Raw genomic sequence first — 23,436 nt, 5'->3', positions numbered from 1 at the left:
GGGCATTGACTTTATTTTTTGGCAAAATTATTATATACTAAGTGAAAAATGTCCAAAAGCTTACAGCACCTGGTATTCCCAGGCAGTCTCCCATCCAAGTACTAACCAGGCCCAAACCTGCTTAGCTTCCGAGATCAGACGAGATCGGGCATAGACAGGTTGGTATGGCCGTAAGCGAAGTCTGCTGCAAAGAGTGCTGCTGAAGAAGTGGTACTGCTCTTCTGTCTAGAAATATGGCAAATAGTCTTAGTGTTTATTCTTGACTAACTGGGGCCCAGGTCAGGAAGCAGACAGACTGGCTAAACCGACCGTCTGCTAGCTGCCTCCCGTCACAGAGGTCAGTTAATTCTCAGCACATAGAGACTCTTTCACCTAGATATCACACTATAGAGACTGTGTCTGTTCCCCGAACTAGAAAATACAAAAAATGTCCAAACCAAGTTAAGGTTAACAATTTAATTGAGGTTCAACAAATAAAAAACAAATGCAATATGGATAAACAAATGATAAAGATTGGCTTATTGAATATCAGATCCATTTCTACGAAAACACTTTTTGTAAATAATATGATAACTGATCATAATATAGATGTGCTCTGTTTGACAGAAACTTGGCTAAAACCTGATGATTACATTATTTTAAATGAGTCCACCCCCCAAGATTACTGTTATAAACATGAGCCGCGTTTAAAAGGCAAAGGGGGAGGAGTTGCTTCAATTTATAACAACGTTTTTAGGATTTCTCAGAGGGCAGGCTTCAAGTATAACTCGTTTGAAGTAATGGTGCTTCATATAACATTATCCAGAGAAACCAATGTTAATGATAAATCCCCTGTTATGTTTGTACTGGCTACTGTATACAGGCCACCAGGGCACCATACAGACTTTATTAAAGAGTTTGGTGATTTTACATCCGAGTTAGTTCTGGCTGCAGATAAAGTCTTAATAGTTGGTGATTTTAATATCCATGTCGATAATGAAAAAGACGCATTGGGATCAGCATTTATAGACATTCTGAACTCTATTGGTGTTAGACAACATGTTTCAGGACCTACTCATTGTCGAAATCATACTCTAGATTTAATACTGTCACATGGAATTGATGTTGATAGTGTTGAAATTATTCAGCCAAGTGATGATATCTCAGATCATTATTTAGTTCTGTGTAAACTTCATATAGCCAAAATTGTAAATTCTACTTCTTGTTACAAGTATCGAAGAACCATCACTTCTGCCACAAAAGACTGCTTTTTAAGTTATCTTCCTGATGTATCCAAATTCCTTAGCATATCCAAAACCTCAGAACAACTTGATGATGTAACAGAAACTATGGACTCTCTCTTTTCTAGCACTTTAAATACAGTTGCTCCTTTACGCTTAAGGAAGGTTAAGGAAAACAGTTTGACACCATGGTATAATGAGCATACTCGCACCCTAAAGAGAGCAGCCCGAAAAATGGAGCGCAGCTGGAGGAAAACAAAACTAGAGGTATTTCGTATTGCTTGGCGGGAAAGTAGCATATCCTATAGAAAAGCATTAAAACCTGCTAGATCTGATTACTTTTCTTCTCTTTTAGAAGAAAACAAACATAACCCCAGGTATTTATTCAATACAGTGGCTAAATTAACGAAAAATAAAGCCTCAACAAGTGTTGACATTTCCCAACTCCACAACAGTAATGACTTTATGAACTACTTTACTTCTAAAATCGATACTATTAGAGATAAAATTGCAACCATTTAGCCGTCAGCTACCGTATCACATCAGACAGTGCACTATAGACCCCCTGAGGAACAGTTCCACTCATTCTCTACTATAGGAGAGGAAGAATTGTATAAACTTGTTAAATCATTTAAACCAACAACATGTATGTTAGACCCTATACCATCTAAGCTCTTAAAAGAGGTGCTTCCAGAAGTCATAGGTCCTCTTCTGACTATTATTAATTCCTCATTGTCATTAGGATATGTCCCCAAAACCTTCAAACTGGCTGTTATTAAGCCTCTCATAAAAAAGCCACAACTTGACCCCAGAGAACTTGTTAGTTATAGACCAATCTCGAATCTCCCTTTTCTGTCCAAGATACTAGAAAAGGTGGTATCCTCACAATTATATTCCTTCTTAGAGAATAATGGTACAGTATTGTTCAAAATAATAGCAGTACAATGTGACTAACCAGAATAATCAAGGTTTTTAGTATATTTTCTTTATTGCTACGTGGCAAACAAGTTACCAGTAGGTTCAGTAGATTCTCAGAAAACAAATGAGACCCAGCATTCATGATATGCACACTCTTAAGGCTGTGCAATTGGGCAATTAGTTGAAAGGGGTGTGTTCAAAAAAATAGAAGTGTCTACCTTTGACTGTACAAACTCAAAACTATTTTGTACAAACATTTTTTTTTTTCTGGGATTTAGCAATCCTGTGAATCACTAAACTAATATTTAGTTGTATGACCACAGTTTTTTAAAACTGCTTGACATCTGTGTGGCATGGAGTCAACCAACTTGTGGCACCTCTCAGCTGTTATTTCACTCCATGATTCTTTAACAACATTCCACAATTCATTCACATTTCTTGGTTTTGCTTCAGAAACAGCATTTTTGATATCACCCCACTAGTTCTCAATTGGATTAAGGTCTGGAGATTGGGCTGGCCACTCCATAACATTAATTTTGTTGGTTTGGAACCAAGACTTTGCCCGTTTACTAGTGTGTTTTGGGTCACTGTCTTGTTGAAACAACCATTTCAAGGGCATGTCCTCTTCAGCATAGGGCAACATGACCTCTTCAAGTATTTTAACATATGCAAACTGATCCATGATCCCTGGTATGCGATAAATAGGCCCAACACCATAGTAGGAGAAACATGCCCATATCATGATGCTTGCACCTCCATGCTTCACTGTCTTCACTGTGTACTGTGGCTTGAATTCAGAGTTTGGGGGTCGTCTCACAAACTGCCTGTGGCCCTTGGACCCAAAAAGAACAATTTTACTCTCATCAGTCTACAAAATGTTCCTCCATTTCTCTTTAGGCCAGTTGATGTGTTCTTTGGCAAATTGTAACCTCTTCTGCACATGCCTTTTTTTTAACAGAGGGACTTTGCGGGGGATTCTTGAAAATAGATTAGCTTCACACAGACGTCTTCTAACTGTCACAGTACTTACAGGTAACTCCAGACTGTCTTTGATCATCCTGGAGGTGATCATTGGCTGAGCCTTTGCCATTCTGGTTATTCTTCTATCCATTTTGATGGTTGTCTTCCATTTTCTTCCACGTCTCTCTGGTTTTGCTCTCCATTTTAAGGCTTTGGAGATCATTTTAGCTGAACAGCCCATCATTTTTTGCACCTCTTTATAGGTTTTCCCCTCTCTAATCAACTTTTTAATCAAAGTACGCTGTTCTTCTGAACAATGTCTTGAACGACCCATTTTCCTCAGCTTTCAAATGCATGTTCAACAAGTGTTGGCTTCATCCTTAAATAGGGGCCAACTGATTCACACCTGTTTCTTCACAAAATTGATGACCTCAGTGATTGAATGCCACACTGCTATTTTTTTGAACACACCCCTTTCGACTAATTCAACTAATTGCCCAATTGCACAGCCTTAAGAGCGTGCATATCATGAATGCTGGGTCTCATTTGTTTTCTGAGAATCTACTGAACCTACTGGTAACTTGTTTGCCACGTAGCAATAAAAAATATACAAAAAAACCTTGATTATTCTGGTTTGTCACATTGTACTGCTATTATTTTGAACAATACTGTATATGTGAGGATTTCCAGTCAGGATTTAGACCGTATCATAGTACTGAGACTGCTCTCCTTAGAGTTACAAATGATCTGCTCTTTTCATCTGATCGTGGGTGTATCTCTCTATTAGTTTTATTGGATCTTAGTGCTGCGTTTGACACAATTGACCACAACATTCTTTTGCATAGACTTGAACACTTTGTTGGCATCAGTGGAAGTGCATTAGCATGGTTTAAATCGTACTTATATGACCGCCATCAGTTCGTAGCAGTGAATGAAGATGTATCATATCGATCACAAGTGCAGTATGGAGTACCTCAAGGCTCAGTACTAGGGCCGCTACTCTTCACGCTTTATATGTTACCCTTGGGAGATATCATCAGGAAACATGGTGTTAGCTTTCACTGTTATGCTGATGATACGCAGCTCTATATTTCCTCGCAGCCTAGTGAAACACACCAATTTGAAAAACTAATGGAATGCATAGTCGATATAAAAAATTGGATGACGAGTAATTTCTTACTGCTAAATTCAGAAAAAACAGAGGTGTTAATCATAGGGCCTAAAAACTCTGCTTGTAATAACCTAGAACACTGTCTAAGACTTGATGGTTGCTCTGTCAATTCTTCGTCATCAGTTAGGAACCTAGGTGTGCTACTTGATCGCAATCTTTCCTTAGAAAGACACGTTTCTAGCATTTGTAAAACTGCATTTTTCCATCTCAAAAATATATCTAAATTACGGCCTATGCTCTCAATGTCAAATGCAGAAATTTTAATCCATGCATTTATGACTTCAAGGTTAGACTATTGTAATGCTTTATTGGGTGGTTGTTCTGCACGCTTGGTAAACAAACTACAGCTAGTCCAAAATGCAGCAGCAAGAGTTCTTACTAGAACCAGGAAGTATGACCATATTAGCCCGGTCCTGTCCACACTGCACTGGCTCCCTATCAAACATCGTATAGATTTTAAAATATTGCTTATTACTTATAAAGCCCTGAATGGTTTAGCACCTCGGTATTTGAATGAGCTCCTTTTACATTATACTCCTCTACGTCCGCTACGTTCTCAAAACTCAGGCAATTTGATAATACCTAGAATATCAAAATCAACTGCGGGCGGCAGATCCTTTTCCTATTTGGCGCCTAAACTCTGGAATAAACCTACCTAACATTGTTCGGGAGGCAGACACACTCTTGCAGTTTAAATCTAGATTAAAGACCCATCTCTTTAAATTGGCTTACACATAACATACTAATATGCTTTTAATATCCAAATCCGTTAAAGGATTTTTAGGCTGCATTAATTAGGTAAACCGGAACCGGAAACACTTCACATAACACCGTACTTTCTACATCATTAGAAGAATGGCATCTACGCTAATATTTGTCTGTTTCTCTCTTGTTCCGAGGTCACCGTGGCCACGAGATCCAGTCTGTGTCCAGATCAGAGGGTCACTGCAGTCACCCGGATCCAGTACGTATCCAGACCAGATGGTGGATCAGCACCTAGAAAGGACCTCTACTGCCCTGAAAGACAGCGGAGACCAGGACAACTAGAGCCCCAGATACAGATCCCCTGTAAAGACCTTGTCTCAGAGGAGCACCAGGACAAGACCACAGGAAACAGATGATTCTTCTGCACAATCTGACTTTGCTGCAGCCTGGAATTGAACTACTGGTTTTCGTCTGGTCAGAGGAGAACTGACCCCCCGACTGAGCCTGGTTTCTCCCAAGGTTTTTTTCTCCATTCTGTCACCGATGGAGTTTCGGTTCCTTGCCGCTGTCGCCTCTGGCTTGCTTAGTTGGGGTCACTTCATCTACAGCGATATCATTGACTTGATTGCAAATAAAAACAGACACTATTTCAACTGAACAGAGATGACATAGCTGAATTCAATGATGAACTGCCTTTAACTATCATTTTGCATTATTGAGACACTGTTTTCCAAATGAATGTTGTTCAGTGCTTTGACGCAATGTATTTTGTTTAAAGCACTATATAAATAAAGGTGATTGATTGATTGAAGAGAGGGCTATTTAAAGAACAGCCAATCTTATCGCCAGTACATTATATAAGTAGGAAAGAAAACCCAAAAGCTTAAAGCACCTGGTATTCCCAGGCAGTCTCCCATCCATGTACTAACCAGGCCCAAACCTGCAAATATTCAGAGATCGGGCATTGACTCTATTTTTTGGCAAAATTATTATATACTAAGTGAAAAATGTCCAAAAAGCTTACAGCACCTGGTATTCCCAGGCAGTCTCCCATCCATGTACTAACCAGGCCCAAACCTGCTAATATTCAGAGATCGGGCATTGACTCTATTTTTTGGCAAAATTATTATATACTAAGTGAAAAATGTCCAAAAAGCTTACAGCACCTGGTATTCCCAGGCGGTCTCCCATCCAAGTACTAACCAGGCCCAAACCTGCTTAGCTTCCGAGATCAGACGAGATCGGGCATAGCCAGGTTGGTATGGCCGTAAGCGAAGTCTGCTGCAAAGAGAGGGCTATTTAAAGACCAGCCAATCTTATTGCCAGTACATTATATAAGTAGGAAAGAAACCCCAAAAGCTTAAAGCACCTGGTATTCCTAGGCAGTCTCTCATAAAAGTACTAACCAGACCTAAACCTGCTAAGATTCAGAGATCGGGCATTGACTCTTTTTTTTTTTTTAATGAAAGATTATTATATAATTCGTGAAATTTTCCAAAAAGATTAAAGCACCTGGTATTCCCAGGCAGTCTCCCATCCACGTACTAAGCAGGCCCAAACCTGCTAATATTCAGAGATCGGGCATTGACTCTATTTTTTGGCAAAATTATTATATACTAAGTGAAAAATGTCCAAAAAGCTTACAGCACCTGGTATTCCCAGGCGGTCTCCCATCCAAGTACTAACCAGGCCCAAACCTGCTTAGCTTCCGAGATCAGACGAGATCGGGCATAGCCAGGTTGGTATGGCCGTAAGCGAAGTCTGATGCAAAGAGACGGCTATTTAAAGACCAGCCAATCTTATCGCCAGTACATTATATAAGTAGGAAAAAAAAACCAAAAGCTTAAAGCACCTGGTATTCCTAGGCAGTCTCTCTTCAAAGTACTAACCAGACCTAAACCTGCTAAGATTCAGAGATCGGGCATTGACTTTATTTTTTGGCAAAATTATTATATACTAAGTGAAAAATGTCCAAAAGCTTACAGCACCTGGTATTCCCAGGCAGTCTCCCATCCAAGTACTAACCAGGCCCAAACCTGCTTAGCTTCCGAGATCAGACGAGATCGGGCATAGACAGGTTGGTATGGCCGTAAGCGAAGTCTGCTGCAAAGAGTGCTGCTGAAGAAGTGGTGCTGCTCTTCTGTCTAGAAATATGGCAAATAGTCTTAGTGTTTATTCTTGACTAACTGGGGCCCAGGTCAGGAAGCAGACAGACTGGCTAAACCGACCGTCTGCTAGCTGCCTCCCGTCACAGAGGTCAGTTAATTCTCAGCACATAGAGACTCTTTCACCTAGATATCACACTATAGAGACTGTGTCTGTTCCCCGAACTAGAAAATACAAAAAATGTCCAAACCAAGTTAAGGTTAACAATTTAATTGAGGTTCAACAAATAAAAAACAAATGCAATATGGATAAACAAATGATAAAGATTGGCTTATTGAATATCAGATCCATTTCTACGAAAACACTTTTTGTAAATAATATGATAACTGATCATAATATAGATGTGCTCTGTTTGACAGAAACTTGGCTAAAACCTGATGATTACATTATTTTAAATGAGTCCACCCCCCAAGATTACTGTTATAAACATGAGCCGCGTTTAAAAGGCAAAGGGGGAGGAGTTGCTTCAATTTATAACAACGTTTTTAGGATTTCTCAGAGGGCAGGCTTCAAGTATAACTCGTTTGAAGAAATGGTGCTTCATATAACATTATCCAGAGAAACCAATGTTAATGATAAATCCCCTGTTATGTTTGTACTGGCTACTGTATACAGGCCACCAGGGCACCATACAGACTTTATTAAAGAGTTTGGTGATTTTACATCCGAGTTAGTTCTGGCTGCAGATAAAGTCTTAATAGTTGGTGATTTTAATATCCATGTCGATAATGAAAAAGACGCATTGGGATCAGCATTTATAGACATTCTGAACTCTATTGGTGTTAGACAACATGTTTCAGGACCTACTCATTGTCGAAATCATACTCTAGATTTAATACTGTCACATGGAATTGATGTTGATAGTGTTGAAATTATTCAGCCAAGTGATGATATCTCAGATCATTATTTAGTTCTGTGTAAACTTCATATAGCCAAAATTGTAAATTCTACTTCTTGTTACAAGTATCGAAGAACCATCACTTCTACCACAAAAGACTGCTTTTTAAGTTATCTTCCTGATGTATCCAAATTCCTTAGCATATCCAAAACCTCAGAACAACTTGATGATGTAACAGAAACTATGGACTCTCTCTTTTCTAGCACTTTAAATACAGTTGCTCCTTTACGCTTAAGGAAGGTTAAGGAAAACAGTTTGACACCATGGTATAATGAGCATACTCGCACCCTAAAGAGAGCAGCCCGAAAAATGGAGCGCAGCTGGAGGAAAACAAAACTAGAGGTATTTCGTATTGCTTGGCGGGAAAGTAGCATATCCTATAGAAAAGCATTAAAACCTGCTAGATCTGATTACTTTTCTTCTCTTTTAGAAGAAAACAAACATAACCCCAGGTATTTATTCAATACAGTGGCTAAATTAACGAAAAATAAAGCCTCAACAAGTGTTGACATTTCCCAACTCCACAACAGTAATGACTTTATGAACTACTTTACTTCTAAAATCGATACTATTAGAGATAAAATTGCAACCATTTAGCCGTCAGCTACCGTATCACATCAGACAGTGCACTATAGACCCCCTGAGGAACAGTTCCACTCATTCTCTACTATAGGAGAGGAAGAATTGTATAAACTTGTTAAATCATTTAAACCAACAACATGTATGTTAGACCCTATACCATCTAAGCTCTTAAAAGAGGTGCTTCCAGAAGTCATAGGTCCTCTTCTGACTATTATTAATTCCTCATTGTCATTAGGATATGTCCCCAAAACCTTCAAACTGGCTGTTATTAAGCCTCTCATAAAAAAGCCACAACTTGACCCCAGAGAACTTGTTAGTTATAGACCAATCTCGAATCTCCCTTTTCTGTCCAAGATACTAGAAAAGGTGGTATCCTCACAATTATATTCCTTCTTAGAGAATAATGGTACAGTATTGTTCAAAATAATAGCAGTACAATGTGACTAACCAGAATAATCAAGGTTTTTAGTATATTTTCTTTATTGCTACGTGGCAAACAAGTTACCAGTAGGTTCAGTAGATTCTCAGAAAACAAATGAGACCCAGCATTCATGATATGCACACTCTTAAGGCTGTGCAATTGGGCAATTAGTTGAAAGGGGTGTGTTCAAAAAAATAGAAGTGTCTACCTTTGACTGTACAAACTCAAAACTATTTTGTACAAACATTTTTTTTTTTTCTGGGATTTAGCAATCCTGTGAATCACTAAACTAATATTTAGTTGTATGACCACAGTTTTTTAAAACTGCTTGTCATCTGTGTGGCATGGAGTCAACCAACTTGTGGCACCTCTCAGCTGTTATTTCACTCCATGATTCTTTAACAACATTCCACAATTCATTCACATTTCTTGGTTTTGCTTCAGAAACAGCATTTTTGATATCACCCCACTAGTTCTCAATTGGATTAAGGTCTGGAGATTGGGCTGGCCACTCCATAACATTAATTTTGTTGGTTTGGAACCAAGACTTTGCCCGTTTACTAGTGTGTTTTGGGTCACTGTCTTGTTGAAACAACCATTTCAAGGGCATGTCCTCTTCAGCATAGGGCAACATGACCTCTTCAAGTATTTTAACATATGCAAACTGATCCATGATCCCTGGTATGCGATAAATAGGCCCAACACCATAGTAGGAGAAACATGCCCATATCATGATGCTTGCACCTCCATGCTTCACTGTCTTCACTGTGTACTGTGGCTTGAATTCAGAGTTTGGGGGTCGTCTCACAAACTGCCTGTGGCCCTTGGACCCAAAAAGAACAATTTTACTCTCATCAGTCTACAAAATGTTCCTCCATTTCTCTTTAGGCCAGTTGATGTGTTCTTTGGCAAATTGTAACCTCTTCTGCACATGCCTTTTTTTTAACAGAGGGACTTTGCGGGGGATTCTTGAAAATAGATTAGCTTCACACAGACGTCTTCTAACTGTCACAGTACTTACAGGTAACTCCAGACTGTCTTTGATCATCCTGGAGGTGATCATTGGCTGAGCCTTTGCCATTCTGGTTATTCTTCTATCCATTTTGATGGTTGTCTTCCATTTTCTTCCACGTCTCTCTGGTTTTGCTCTCCATTTTAAGGCTTTGGAGATCATTTTAGCTGAACAGCCCATCATTTTTTGCACCTCTTTATAGGTTTTCCCCTCTCTAATCAACTTTTTAATCAAAGTACGCTGTTCTTCTGAACAATGTCTTGAACGACCCATTTTCCTCAGCTTTCAAATGCATGTTCAACAAGTGTTGGCTTCATCCTTAAATAGGGGCCACCTGATTCACACCTGTTTCTTCACAAAATTGATGACCTCAGTGATTGAATGCCACACTGCTATTTTTTTGAACACACCCCTTTCGACTAATTCAACTAATTGCCCAATTGCACAGCCTTAAGAGCGTGCATATCATGAATGCTGGGTCTCATTTGTTTTCTGAGAATCTACTGAACCTACTGGTAACTTGTTTGCCACGTAGCAATAAAAAATATACAAAAAAACCTTGATTATTCTGGTTTGTCACATTGTACTGCTATTATTTTGAACAATACTGTATATGTGAGGATTTCCAGTCAGGATTTAGACCGTATCATAGTACTGAGACTGCTCTCCTTAGAGTTACAAATGATCTGCTCTTTTCATCTGATCGTGGGTGTATCTCTCTATTAGTTTTATTGGATCTTAGTGCTGCGTTTGACACAATTGACCACAACATTCTTTTGCATAGACTTGAACACTTTGTTGGCATCAGTGGAAGTGCATTAGCATGGTTTAAATCGTACTTATATGACCGCCATCAGTTCGTAGCAGTGAATGAAGATGTATCATATCGATCACAAGTGCAGTATGGAGTACCTCAAGGCTCAGTACTAGGGCCGCTACTCTTCACGCTTTATATGTTACCCTTGGGAGATATCATCAGGAAACATGGTGTTAGCTTTCACTGTTATGCTGATGATACGCAGCTCTATATTTCCTCGCAGCCTAGTGAAACACACCAATTTGAAAAACTAATGGAATGCATAGTCGATATAAAAAATTGGATGACGAGTAATTTCTTACTGCTAAATTCAGAAAAAACAGAGGTGTTAATCATAGGGCCTAAAAACTCTGCTTGTAATAACCTAGAACACTGTCTAAGACTTGATGGTTGCTCTGTCAATTCTTCGTCATCAGTTAGGAACCTAGGTGTGCTACTTGATCGCAATCTTTCCTTAGAAAGACACGTTTCTAGCATTTGTAAAACTGCATTTTTCCATCTCAAAAATATATCTAAATTACGGCCTATGCTCTCAATGTCAAATGCAGAAATTTTAATCCATGCATTTATGACTTCAAGGTTAGACTATTGTAATGCTTTATTGGGTGGTTGTTCTGCACGCTTGGTAAACAAACTACAGCTAGTCCAAAATGCAGCAGCAAGAGTTCTTACTAGAACCAGGAAGTATGACCATATTAGCCCGGTCCTGTCCACACTGCACTGGCTCCCTATCAAACATCGTATAGATTTTAAAATATTGCTTATTACTTATAAAGCCCTGAATGGTTTAGCACCTCGGTATTTGAATGAGCTCCTTTTACATCATACTCCTCTACGTCCGCTACGTTCTCAAAACTCAGGCAATTTGATAATACCTAGAATATCAAAATCAACTGCGGGCGGCAGATCCTTTTCCTATTTGGCGCCTAAACTCTGGAATAAACCTACCTAACATTGTTCGGGAGGCAGACACACTCTTGCAGTTTAAATCTAGATTAAAGACCCATCTCTTTAAATTGGCTTACACATAACATACTAATATGCTTTTAATATCCAAATCCGTTAAAGGATTTTTAGGCTGCATTAATTAGGTAAACCGGAACCGGAAACACTTCACATAACACCGTACTTTCTACATCATTAGAAGAATGGCATCTACGCTAATATTTGTCTGTTTCTCTCTTGTTCCGAGGTCACCGTGGCCACGAGATCCAGTCTGTGTCCAGATCAGAGGGTCACTGCAGTCACCCGGATCCAGTACGTATCCAGACCAGATGGTGGATCAGCACCTAGAAAGGACCTCTACTGCCCTGAAAGACAGCGGAGACCAGGACAACTAGAGCCCCAGATACAGATCCCCTGTAAAGACCTTGTCTCAGAGGAGCACCAGGACAAGACCACAGGAAACAGATGATTCTTCTGCACAATCTGACTTTGCTGCAGCCTGGAATTGAACTACTGGTTTTCGTCTGGTCAGAGGAGAACTGACCCCCCAACTGAGCCTGGTTTCTCCCAAGGTTTTTTTCTCCATTCTGTCACCGATGGAGTTTCGGTTCCTTGCCGCTGTCGCCTCTGGCTTGCTTAGTTGGGGTCACTTCATCTACAGCGATATCATTGACTTGATTGCAAATAAAAACAGACACTATTTCAACTGAACAGAGATGACATAGCTGAATTCAATGATGAACTGCCTTTAACTATCATTTTGCATTATTGAGACACTGTTTTCCAAATGAATGTTGTTCAGTGCTTTGACGCAATGTATTTTGTTTAAAGCACTATATAAATAAAGGTGATTGATTGATTGATTGATTGAAGAGAGGGCTATTTAAAGAACAGCCAATCTTATCGCCAGTACATTATATAAGTAGGAAAGAAAACCCAAAAGCTTAAAGCACCTGGTATTCCTAGGCAGTCTCTTATAAAAGTACTAACCAGACCTAAACCTGCTAAGATTCAGAGATCGGGCATTGACTCTTTTTTTTTTTTTTTTTAATGAAAGATTATTATATAATTCGTGAAATTTTCCAAAAAGCTTACAGCACCTGGTATTCCCAGGCGGTCTCCCATCCAAGTACTAACCAGGCCCAAACCTGCTTAGCTTCCGAGATCAGACGAGATCGGGCATAGCCAGGTTGGTATGGCCGTAAGCGAAGTCTGCTGCAAAGAGTGCTGCTGAAGAAGTGGTGCTGCTCTTCTGTCTAGAAATATGGCAAATAGTCTTAGTGTTTATACTTGACTAACTGGGGCCCAGGTCAGGAAGCAGACAGACTGGCTAAACCGACCGTCTGCTAGCTGCCTCCCGTCACAGAGGTCAGTTAATTCTCAGCACATAGAGACTCTTTCACCTAGATATCACACTATAGAGACTGTGTCTGTTCCCCGAACTAGAAAATACAAAAAATGTCCAAACCAAGTTAAGGTTAACAATTTAATTGAGGTTCAACAAATAAAAAACAAATGCAATATGGATAAACAAATGATAAAGATTGGCTTATTGAATATCAGATCCATTTCTACGAAAACACTTTTTGTAAATAATATGATAACTGATCATAATATAGATGTGCTCTGTTTGACAGAAACTTGGCTAAAACCTGATGATTACATTATTTTAAATGAGTCCACCCCCCAAGATTACTGTTATAAACATGAGCCGCGTTTAAAAGGCAAAGGGGGAGGAGTTGCTTCAATTTATAACAACGTTTTTAGGATTTCTCAGAGGGCAGGCTTCAAGTATAACTCGTTTGAAGTAATGGTGCTTCATATAACATTATCCAGAGAAACCAATCTTAATGATAAATCCCCTGTTATGTTTGTACTGGCTACTGTATACAGGCCACCAGGGCACCATACAGACTTTATTAAAGAGTTTGGTGATTTTACATCCGAGTTAGTTCTGGCTGCAGATAAAGTCTTAATAGTTGATTTTAATATCCATGTCGATAATGAAAAAGACGCATTGGGATCAGCATTTATAGACATTCTGAACTCTATTGGTGTTAGACAACATGTTTCAGGACCTACTCATTGTCGAAATCATACTCTAGATTTAATACTGTCACATGGAATTGATGTTGATAGTGTTGAAATTATTCAGCCAAGTGATGATATCTCAGATCATTATTTAGTATCGAAGAACCATCACTTCTACCACAAAAGACTGCTTTTTAAGTTATCTTCCTGATGTATCCAAATTCCTTAGCATATCCAAAACCTCAGAACAACTTGATGATGTAACAGAAACTATGGACTCTCTCTTTTCTAGCACTTTAAATACAGTTGCTCCTTTACGCTTAAGGAAGGTTAAGGAAAACAGTTTGACACCATGGTATAATGAGCATACTCGCACCCTAAAGAGAGCAGCCCGAAAAATGGAGCGCAGCTGGAGGAAAACAAAACTAGAGGTATTTCGTATTGCTTGGCGGGAAAGTAGCATATCCTATAGAAAAGCATTAAAACCTGCTAGATCTGATTACTTTTCTTCTCTTTTAGAAGAAAACAAACATAACCCCAGGTATTTATTCAATACAGTGGCTAAATTAACGAAAAATAAAGCCTCAACAAGTGTTGACATTTCCCAACTCCACAACAGTAATGACTTTATGAACTACTTTACTTCTAAAATCGATACTATTAGAGATAAAATTGCAACCATTCAGCCGTCAGCTACCGTATCACATCAGACAGTGCACTATAGACCCCCTGAGGAACAGTTCCACTCATTCTCTACTATAGGAGAGGAAGAATTGTATAAACTTGTTAAATCATTTAAACCAACAACATGTATGTTAGACCCTATACCATCTAAGCTCTTAAAAGAGGTGCTTCCAGAAGTCATAGGTCCTCTTCTGACTATTATTAATACCTCATTGTCATTAGGATATGTCCCCAAAACCTTCAAACTGGCTGTTATTAAGCCTCTCATAAAAAAGCCACAACTTGACCCCAGAGAACTTGTTAGTTATAGACCAATCTCGAATCTCCCTTTTCTGTCCAAGATACAAGAAAAGGTGGTATCCTCACAATTATATTCCTTCTTAGAGAATAATGGTATATGTGAGGATTTCCAGTCAGGATTTAGACCGTATCATAGTACTGAGACTGCTCTCCTTAGAGTTACAAATGATCTGCTCTTTTCATCTGATCGTGGGTGTATCTCTCTATTAGTTTTATTGGATCTTAGTGCTGCGTTTGACACAATTGACCACAACATTCTTTTGCATAGACTTGAACACTTTTTTGGCATCAGTGGAAGTGCATTAGCATGGTTTAAATCGTACTTATATGACCGCCATCAGTTCGTAGCAGTGAATGAAGATGTATCATATCGATCACAAGTGCAGTATGGAGTACCTCAAGGCTCAGTACTAGGGCCGCTACTCTTCACGCTTTATATGTTACCCTTGGGAGATATCATCAGGAAACATGGTGTTAGCTTTCACTGTTATGCTGATGATACGCAGCTCTATATTTCCTCGCAGCCTGGTGAAACACACCAATTTGAAAAACTAATGGAATGCATAGTCGATATAAAAAAATTGGATGACGAGTAATTTCTTACTGCTAAATTCAGAAAAAACAGAGGTGTTAATCATAGGGCCTAAAAACTCTGCTTGTAATAACCTAGAACACGGTCTAAGACTTGATGGTTGCTCTGTCAATTCTTCGTCATCAGTTAGGAACCTAGGTGTGCTACTTGATCGCAATCTTTCCTTAGAAAGACACGTTTCTAGCATTTGTAAAACTGCATTTTTCCATCTCAAAAATATATCTAAATTACGGCCTATGCTCTCAATGTCAAATGCAGAAATTTTAATCCATGCATTTATGACTTCAAGGTTAGACTATTGTAATGCTTTATTGGGTGGTTGTTCTGCACGCTTGGTAAACAAACTACAGCTAGTCCAAAATGCAGCAGCAAGAGTTCTTACTAGAACCAGGAAGTATGACCATATTAGCCCGGTCCTGTCCACACTGCACTGGCTCCCTATCAAACATCGTATAGATTTTAAAATATTGCTTATTACTTATAAAGCCCTGAATGGTTTAGCACCTCGGTATTTGAATGAGCTCCTTTTACATTATACTCCTCTACGTCCGCTACGTTCTCAAAACTCAGGCAATTGGATAATACCTAGAATATCAAAATCAACTGCGGGCGGCAGATCCTTTTCCTATTTGGCGCCTAAACTCTGGAATAACCTACCTAACATTGTTCGGGAGGCAGACACACTCTTGCAGTTTAAATCTAGATTAAAGACCCATCTCTTTAAATTGGCTTACACATAACATACTAATATGCTTTTAATATCCAAATCCGTTAAAGGATTTTTAGGCTGCATTAATTAGGTAAACCGGAACCGGAAACACTTCACATAACACCGTACTTTCTACATCATTAGAAGAATGGCATCTACGCTAATATTTGTCTGTTTCTCTCTTGGTCCGAGGTCACCGTGGCCACGAGATCCAGTCTGTGTCCAGATCAGAGGGTCACTGCAGTCACCTGGATCCAGTACGTATCCAGACCAGATGGTGGATCAGCACCTAGAAAGGACCTCTACTGCCCTGAAAGACAGCGGAGACCAGGACAACTAGAGCCCCAGATACAGATCCCCTGTAAAGACCTTGTCTCAGAGGAGCACCAGGACAAGACCACAGGAAACAGATGATTCTTCTGCACAATCTGACTTTGCTGCAGCCTGGAATTGAACTACTGGTTTTCGTCTGGTCAATCAATCAATCAATCAATCACCTTTATTTATATAGTGCTTTAAACAAAATACATTGCGTCAAAGCACTGAACAACATTCATTTGGAAAACAGTGTCTCAATAATGCAAAATGATAGTTAAAGGCAGTTCATCATTGAATTCAGTCATGTCATCTCTGTTCAGTTGAAATAGTGTCTGTTTTTATTTGCAATCAAGTCAATGATATCGCTGTAGATGAAGTGACCCCAACTAAGCAAGCCAGAGGCGACAGCGGCAAGGAACCGAAACTCCATCGGTGACAGAATGGAGAAAAAAAACCTTGGGAGAAACCAGGCTCAGTTGGGGGGTCAGTTCTCCTCTGACCAGACGAAAACCAGTAGTTCAATTCCAGGCTGCAGCAAAGTCAGATTGTGCAGAAGAATCATCCGTTTCCTGTGGTCTTGTCCTGGTCTTGAACTTGTGATCGATATGATACATCTTCATTCACTGCTACGAACTGATGGCGGTCATATAAGTACGATTTAAACCATGCTAATGCACTTGCACTGATGCCAACAAAGTGTTCAAGTCTGTGCAAAAGAATGTTGCGGTCAATTGTGTCAAACGCAGCACTAAGATCCAATAACACTAATAGAGAGATACACCCACGATCAGATGATAAGAGCAGATCATTTGTAACTCTAAGGAGAGCAGTCTCAGTACTATGATACGGTCTAAATCCTGACTGGAAATCCTCACATATACCATTATTCTCTAAGAAGGAATATAATTGTGAGGATACCACCTTTTCTAGTATCTTGGACAGAAAAGGGAGATTCGAGATTGGTCTATAATTAACAAGTTCTCTGGGGTCAAGTTGTGGCTTTTTTATGAGAGGCTTAATAACAGCCAGTTTGAAGGTTTTGGGGACATATCCTAATGACAATGAGGAATTAATAATAGTCAGAAGAGGACCTATGACTTCTGGAAGCACCTCTTTTAGGAGCTTAGATGGTATAGGGTCTAACATACATGTTGTTGGTTTAGATGATTTAACAAGTTTATACAATTCTTCCTCTCCTATAGTAGAGAATGAGTGGAACTGTTCCTCAGGGGGTCTATAGTGCACTGTCTGATGTGATACTGTAGCTGACGGCTGAATGGTTGCAATTTTATCTCTAATAGTATCGATTTTAGAAGTAAAGTAGTTCATAAAGTCATTACTGTTGTGGTGTTGGGAAATGTCAACACTTGTTGAGGCTTTATTTTTCGTTAATTTAGCCACTGTATTGAATAAATACCTGGGGTTATGTTTGTTTTCTTCTAAAAGAGAAGAAAAGTAATCAGATCTAGCAGTTTTAAATGCTTTTCTATACGATATGCTACTTTCCCGCCAAGCAATACGAAATACCTCTAGTTTTGTTTTCCTCCAGCTGCGCTCCATTTTTAGGGCTGCTCTCTTTAGGGTGCGAGTATGCTCATTATACCATGGTGTCAAACTGTTTTCCTTAACCTTCCTTAAGCGTAAAGGAGCAACTGTATTTAAAGTGCTAGAAAAGAGAGAGTCCATAGTTTCTGTTACATCATCAAGTTGTTCTGAGGTTTTGGATATGCTAAGGAATTCGGATACATCAGGAAGATAACTTAAAAAGCAGTCTTTTGTGGTAGAAGTGATGGTTCTTCGATACTTGTAACAAGAAGTAGAATTTACAATTTTGGCTATATGAAGTTTACACAGAACTAAATAATGATCTGAGATATCATCACTTGGCTGAATAATTTCAACACTATCAACATCAATTCCATGTGACAGTATTAAATCTAGAGTATGATTTCGACAATGAGTAGGTCCTGAAACATGTTGTCTAACACCAATAGAGTTCAGAATGTCTATAAATGCTGATCCCAATGCATCTTTTTCATTATCGACATGGATATTAAAATCACCAACTATTAAGACTTTATCTGCAGCCAGAACTAACTCGGATGTAAAATCACCAAACTCTTTAATAAAGTCTGTATGGTGCCCTGGTGGCCTGTATACAGTAGCCAGTACAAACATAACAGGGGATTTATCATTAACATTGGTTTCTCTGGATAATGTTATATGAAGCACCATTACTTCAAACGAGTTATACTTGAAGCCTGCCCTCTGAGAAATCCTGTAAACGTTGTTATAAATTGAAGCAACTCCTCCCCCTTTGCCTTTTAGACGCGGCTCGTGTTTATAACAATAATCTTGGGGGGTGGACTCATTTAAAATAATGTAATCATCAGGTTTTAGCCAAGTTTCTGTCAAACAGAGCACATCTATATTATGATCAGTTATCATATTATTTACAAAAAGTGTTTTCGTAGAAATGGATCTGATATTCAATAAGCCAATCTTTATCATTTGTTTATCCATATTGCATTTGTTTTTTATTTGTTGAACCTCAATTAAATTGTTAACCTTAACTTGGTTTGGACGTTTTTTGTATTTTCTAGTTCGGGGAACAGACACAGTCTCTATAGTGTGATATCTAGGTGAAAGAGTCTCTATGTGCTGAGAATTAACTGACCTCTGTGACGGGAGGCAGCTAGCAGACGGTCGGTTTATCCAGTCTGTCTGCTTCCTGACCTGGGCCCCAGTTAGTCAAGTATAAACACTAAGACTATGTGCCATATTTCTAGACAGAAGAGCAGCACCACCCCAGGAGGGATGAAGACCATCTCTTTTAAACAGGTCAGGTCTGCCCCAAAAGCTCGTCCAATTGTCTATGAAACCTATGTTATTCTGTGGGCACCACTTAGACATCCAGCCATTGAGTGATGACAATCTGCTATGCATCTCGTCACCACGGTAAGCAGGGAGGGGACCAGAGCATATTACAGTGTCTGACATCGTGCTTGCAAGTTCACACACCTCTTTAAAGTTATTTTTAGTGATCTCCGACTGGCGAAGTCGAACATCATTAGCGCCGGCATGAATAACAATCTTACTGTATTTACGCTTAGCATTATCCAGCACTTTTAAATTTGCCAAGATGTCAGGCGCTCTGGCTCCCGGTAAACATTTGACTATGGTGGCTGGTGTCTCTATATTCACGTTCCGTACAATAGAATCACCAATAACTAGAGCACTTTCATCAGGTTTCTCAGTGGGTGCATCACTGAGTGGGGAGAACCTGTTTGATGTTTTGATCGGAACAGAAGAGCAGTGTTTTGACCCACGACTATGCTGCCTCACCGTCACCCAGTTGCCCTGCTGCAGGGGCTCTGCTGGAACCGGACAATGTACAGGAATCCCTGAGCTAGACGCATCCAAAGCCATATCTAGAGCCCTAACATTCTTACTGTCCTCATGTAAAGTTTGGATGCGTGTCTCTAATTCTGAAATCTTCTCTGTCAGCCTAACTATTTCCCTGCATTTATCACATGTGAATCCCTCATCAGCGACAGAGATAGATAAACTGTACATGTGGCAAGAGGTGCAAATAACAATTGTAGGAGAAGCCATTACTCACCGTGCTTGATGAAATATTCTTACTGCGGTTGTTTGATGAACTTGTGGAAAACTGCAGCGTGAGAGAGGAGAGGAGAGGAGAAAAGAAAACGCTAATGACAAGCTAACGAGTGCTAACGCTTTGCAGGTGTACTGCAGTCACGGAAGAGTGAACGATCAAAGTTAATCTGATAAGATTGATCGATAATATCAGAAATATGGTGTGAATTAAGTTATATTTTACAATATAAAAAACAAACAAACAGACAGTGATAGTAAGAAAGATTATAGAGAAAAAATAAAAAAATAAAATAAAAACAGCTACACAGAGCTATGATTAGCTACAGAAGGCCAACAGGAAGTAGAGAAAACACTGTCCAACTCCTCTGGTCAGAGGAGAACTGACCCCCCAACTGAGCCTGGTTTCTCCCAAGGTTTTTTTCTCCATTCTGTCACCGATGGAGTTTCGGTTCCTTGCCGCTGTCGCCTCTGGCTTGCTTAGTTGAGGTCACTTCATCTACAGCGATATCATTGACTTGATTGCAAATAAAAACAGACACTATTTCAACTGAACAGAGATGACATAGCTGAATTCAATGATGAACTGCCTTTAACTATCATTTTGCATTATTGAGACACTGTTTTCCAAATGAATGTTGTTCAGTGCTTTGACGCAATGTATTTTGTTTAAAGCACTATATAAATAAAGGTGATTGATTGATTGATTGAAGAGAGGGCTATTTAAAGAACAGCCAATCTTATCGCCAGTACATTATATAAGTAGGAAAGAAAACCCAAAAGCTTAAAGCACCTGGTATTCCTAGGCAGTCTCTCATAAAAGTACTAACCAGACCTAAACCTGCTAAGATTCAGAGATCGGGCATTGACTCTTTTTTTTTTTATTTTTTTTTTTTTTATGAAAGATTATTATATAATTCGTGAAATTTTCCAAAAAGATTAAAGCACCTGGTATTCCCAGGCAGTCTCCCATCCATGTACTAAGCAGGCCCAAACCTGCTAATATTCAGAGATCAGGCATTGACACTATTTTTTGGCAAAATTATTATATACTAAGTGAAAAATGTCCAAAAAGCTTACAGCACCTGGTATTCCCAGGCGGTCTCCCATCCAAGTACTAACCAGGCCCAAACCTGCTTAGCTTCCGAGATCAGACGAGATCGGGCATAGCCAGGTTGGTATGGCCGTAAGCGAAGTCTGCTGCAAAGAGAGGGCTATTTAAAGACCAGCCAATCTTATCGCCAGTACATTATATAAGTAGGAAAGAAAACCCAAAAGCTTAAAGCACCTGGTATTCCTAGGCAGTCTCTCATCAAAGTACTAACCAGACCTAAACCTGCTAAGATTCAGAGATCGGGCATTGACTCTTTTTTTTTTTTTTTTAATGAAAGATTATTATATAATTCGTGAAATTTTCCAAAAAGATTAAAGCACCTGGTATTCCCAGGCAGTCTCCCATCCATGTACTAACCAGGCCCAAACCTGCAAATATTCAGAGATCGGGCATTGACTCTATTTTTTGGCAAAATTATTATATACTAAGTGAAAAATGTCCAAAAAGCTTACAGCACCTGGTATTCCCAGGCAGTCTCCCATCCATGTACTAAGCAGGCCCAAACCTGCTAATATTCAGAGATCGGGCATTGACTCTATTTTTTGGCAAAATTATTATATACTAAGTGAAAAATGTCCAAAAAGCTTCCAGCACCTGGTATTCCCAGGCGGTCTCCCATCCAAGTACTAACCAGGCCCAAACCTGCTTAGCTTCCGAGATCAGACGAGATCGGGCATAGCCAGGTTGGTATGGCCGTAAGCGAAGTCTGCTGCAAAGAGTGCTGCTGAAGAAGTGGTGCTTCTCTTCTGTCTAGAAATATGGCAAATAGTCTTAGTGTTTATACTTGACTAACTGGGGCCCAGGTCAGGAAGCAGACAGACTGGCTAAACCGACCGTCTGCTAGCTGCCTCCCGTCACAGAGGTCAGTTAATTCTCAGCACATAGAGACTCTTTCACCTAGATATCACACTATAGAGACTGTGTCTGTTCCCCGAACTAGAAAATACAAAAAATGTCCAAACCAAGTTAAGGTTAACAATTTAATTGAGGTTCAACAAATAAAAAACAAATGCAATATGGATAAACAAATGATAAAGATTGGCTTATTGAATATCAGATCCATTTCTACGAAAACACTTTTTGTAAATAATATGATAACTGATCATAATATAGATGTGCTCTGTTTGACAGAAACTTGGCTAAAACCTGATGATTACATTATTTTAAATGAGTCCACCCCCCAAGATTACTGTTATAAACATGAGCCGCGTTTAAAAGGCAAAGGGGGAGGAGTTGCTTCAATTTATAACAACGTTTTTAGGATTTCTCAGAGGGCAGGCTTCAAGTATAACTCGTTTGAAGTAATGGTGCTTCATATAACATTATCCAGAGAAACCAATGTTAATGATAAATCCCCTGTTATGTTTGTACTGGCTACTGTATACAGGCCACCAGGGCACCATACAGACTTTATTAAAGAGTTTGGTGATTTTACATCCGAGTTAGTTCTGGCTGCAGATAAAGTCTTAATAGTTGGTGATTTTAATATCCATGTCGATAATGAAAAAGACGCATTGGGATCAGCATTTATAGACATTCTGAACTCTATTGGTGTTAGACAACATGTTTCAGGACCTACTCATTGTCGAAATCATACTCTAGATTTAATACTGTCACATGGAATTGATGTTGATAGTGTTGAAATTATTCAGCCAAGTGATGATATCTCAGATCATTATTTAGTTCTGTGTAAACTTCATATAGCCAAAATTGTAAATTCTACTTCTTGTTACAAGTATCGAAGAACCATCACTTCTACCACAAAAGACTGCTTTTTAAGTTATCTTCCTGATGTATCCAAATTCCTTAGCATATCCAAAACCTCAGAACAACTTGATGATGTAACAGAAACTATGGACTCTCTCTTTTCTAGCACTTTAAATACAGTTGCTCCTTTACGCTTAAGGAAGGTTAAGGAAAACAGTTTGACACCATGGTATAATGAGCATACTCGCACCCTAAAGAGAGCAGCCCGAAAAATGGAGCGCAGCTGGAGGAAAACAAAACTAGAGGTATTTCGTATTGCTTGGCGGGAAAGTAGCATATCCTATAGAAAAGCATTAAAACTTGCTAGATCTGATTACTTTTCTTCTCTTTTAGAAGAAAACAAACATAACCCCAGGTATTTATTCAATACAGTGGCTAAATTAACGAAAAATAAAGCCTCAACAAGTGTTGACATTTCCCAACACCACAACAGTAATGACTTTATGAACTACTTTACTTCTAAAATCGATACTATTAGAGATAAAATT

General features: G+C 39.2%; 7 non-coding genes across 7 annotated transcripts; all 7 read right to left on the bottom strand.

Annotated features, from left to right (window-relative positions):
* Window positions 1-57: 57 nt before the first annotated feature.
* LOC127998372 (5S ribosomal RNA) lies at window positions 58-176 on the bottom strand. The gene has a single exon (XR_008171214.1). It is a non-coding gene; the product is annotated as a 5S ribosomal RNA (ribosomal RNA).
* A 5,952-nt stretch (window positions 177-6,128) lies between these two features.
* Window positions 6,129-6,247, bottom strand: LOC127997422 (5S ribosomal RNA). Its single transcript, XR_008170287.1, has one exon. It is a non-coding gene; the product is annotated as a 5S ribosomal RNA (ribosomal RNA).
* Window positions 6,248-6,611: 364 nt separating this feature from the next.
* LOC127997411 (5S ribosomal RNA) lies at window positions 6,612-6,730 on the bottom strand. Its single transcript, XR_008170274.1, has one exon. It is a non-coding gene; the product is annotated as a 5S ribosomal RNA (ribosomal RNA).
* Window positions 6,731-6,950: 220 nt separating this feature from the next.
* Window positions 6,951-7,069, bottom strand: LOC127998371 (5S ribosomal RNA). The gene has a single exon (XR_008171213.1). It is a non-coding gene; the product is annotated as a 5S ribosomal RNA (ribosomal RNA).
* Window positions 7,070-12,903: 5,834 nt separating this feature from the next.
* LOC127997399 (5S ribosomal RNA) lies at window positions 12,904-13,022 on the bottom strand. The gene has a single exon (XR_008170263.1). It is a non-coding gene; the product is annotated as a 5S ribosomal RNA (ribosomal RNA).
* An 8,118-nt stretch (window positions 13,023-21,140) lies between these two features.
* Window positions 21,141-21,259, bottom strand: LOC127997387 (5S ribosomal RNA). The gene has a single exon (XR_008170252.1). It is a non-coding gene; the product is annotated as a 5S ribosomal RNA (ribosomal RNA).
* Window positions 21,260-21,763: 504 nt separating this feature from the next.
* Window positions 21,764-21,882, bottom strand: LOC127999383 (5S ribosomal RNA). Its single transcript, XR_008172203.1, has one exon. It is a non-coding gene; the product is annotated as a 5S ribosomal RNA (ribosomal RNA).
* Between the last annotated feature and the right edge of the window lie 1,554 nt (window positions 21,883-23,436).

The sequence above is a fragment of the Carassius gibelio genome, chromosome B22 (assembly GCF_023724105.1).
Source record: "Carassius gibelio isolate Cgi1373 ecotype wild population from Czech Republic chromosome B22, carGib1.2-hapl.c, whole genome shotgun sequence".
Taxonomy (NCBI): domain Eukaryota; kingdom Metazoa; phylum Chordata; class Actinopteri; order Cypriniformes; family Cyprinidae; genus Carassius; species Carassius gibelio.
This window is presented reverse-complemented; position numbering and strand designations above follow the sequence as displayed.